Source organism: Galeopterus variegatus, unplaced genomic scaffold (assembly GCF_000696425.1).
Source record: "Galeopterus variegatus unplaced genomic scaffold, G_variegatus-3.0.2 Scaffold5316, whole genome shotgun sequence".
Taxonomy (NCBI): Eukaryota; Metazoa; Chordata; class Mammalia; order Dermoptera; family Cynocephalidae; genus Galeopterus; species Galeopterus variegatus.
The window spans coordinates 32944-34896 of record NW_007731427.1 but is presented as its reverse complement, the minus strand read 5'-3'; the positions used below and the strand labels follow the sequence as shown (position 1 = coordinate 34896).

The following is a 1953-nucleotide window of genomic DNA, read 5'->3' as shown; positions in this document are numbered from 1 at the left end:
AGGACTCAAGCCTAGGTTTCCAGAAACTCTGTTACACCACTAATCTGGGGGTCTCTCTAGATCATGATCTAGGCTCACCACCGATCCCCGCCCCAGAGGTCGAGAAGGTGCCTGGAATAAGTGTCTTCTGTGCATGGGAATCACCTAAGATTTTGTGAGAGTGCAGGTCATGAATCCTTAGGCCTGAGTGGGCCCTGAGATTCTGCATTTCTAATCAGCTCCCAGGTGACTTGATGCTGCTCATCCATATTTTGAGTAGCAACGATCTAAATAGAGCATGATGCCAAAGTCATCAGGCCATAGGGCAGTTTTCAGAGGCATGTTACTCCTCTGCCCCTTTTATACTCCCCACAAAAGCACATGCCCCCCCCCACAGCCCAGGTTAATTTACAGGTGCTGTGCAGCCTCATGTCCCCACACCCAGCTGCTCTGGATGTTCCCAGAAAACAGCAAGGTTGTACTCTGCCTGAAAGGTCCTATCTCACCCCATTTCTCCACCTGGTGGGGTCTCTCACACAACCTTTAAGACCAAACTCAAATATGACCTCCTCTGTGAAGCCTCCCCTGCTGCTCTGACCACACAGTGGTTTCCTGGTTGCCCATCTATCGGTTCCTGGAGAGACAAAGGGAAGAGTCCATGCATTTAACCTCATTTCCCCTGGAGTCTAGCATAGCGCCTGAGCTTAGGGTGGGACAAAAGAGCGTTCAGGAAGGAGGGCCTATCCTGCACCGGGGGACACTGGCTTGTTCTCCCTTACAGTATTCCTGATGGGTACTGTGACCAGACTGCAGAGTTCTTTGGGACCCAAGGCAGCGGGACCTGACCTGTTTATTGCATAGGGCAGGTCCCAGGCACTGTGTATTATCTTTCTGCTGGGCCTAGAAAAGCCCTGGTGCCAGGCTCCATGGATCAGCGTCCACTGCTCTAGCCTCCCAACTGTTGGTGTTAAAGGCATTCAGCTCATCTGAGTAACTAAAAATAATGCCAATGATAATGATAATAACAGCACTAATTACCACTGTTACCATAAAGGCAGTGTTATTGGGGTGGTGGGGGAGGGGTAAGGAAGGAATCGATCTTCCCGTTCTTTTGTCTCAGGTGGATCGTTCCATGTGTTAGTGGCACTGGCACCTACTGCAATGTGTGCCCAGCCCAAGGTAAGCCTCATTTACTGATATTTGTGAACGTATGAGCTCACACAAGTGATGGTAAGCAAGGACCCAACTTCAGTACTGAGTGCAAACTCAGGCATCTTTTGTTAGTGTGTGGGCTCCCTGTGGATGAACGATGACTAAAATCCCTGCTGGAGCCTCATTCAGGCTGCTCTCAGATGACCACATCTTCTCCAACCAGGTACACAACTGGAGTTCATCAAGGCAGGTTGGCATTTCCCTGAGCCTCACCCTCACCCTCTGCAACATTCAGGACCCAGTCCTGGATGTGTGGGGCAGGTGTAGAACAAGATGAAACAAGCTGCCTACTCTCAGCAAACTCCCCATCTTGACGGAGAGTGCCAGAACCTACACAGTCACACCCAACACCTATTGCTAAAAGGCAAAGTCTACCATGAATCAAAGTGTGGTCCAAGGACCGGCTGCATGAAATTTGCTGGGAATGTTTTAAAAAAATTCATAATCCTTTTCCTGTAACTTGACTTACTGATTTAGCATCTCTGAGCATGGAGCCCAGAACTGTGTTTTGACAAGCTTTCCCTGTGATTTTCATGCAAACTAAAGTTTGTCTACTATCGAGTCCTAGATGGTACAATCCGATGTCCAGTACTCTGGTGGGCTTGTTGGGGACAGGGCAAGGAGAGTCCTGAGGCAGCTGCCTGTTGGCTCATCTCCCTAGTTAAGTTGGTAAGGGGTCCTTCTGGGAGATACTGCCCAGGTTTTGTATTCCTCACTAGACATTTCCAGGAAGTTAAGGTCAACCCACAGCAAGCTGCTGAG

General features: G+C 49.5%; 1 protein-coding gene across 1 annotated transcript in view; it reads right to left on the bottom strand.

Annotated features, from left to right (window-relative positions):
* PKNOX2 (PBX/knotted 1 homeobox 2) overlaps positions 1–1953 on the bottom strand; it is a 78279-nt gene that overhangs the window by 59357 nt on the left and 16969 nt on the right. The gene's annotated exons all lie outside the window — the stretch shown is intronic.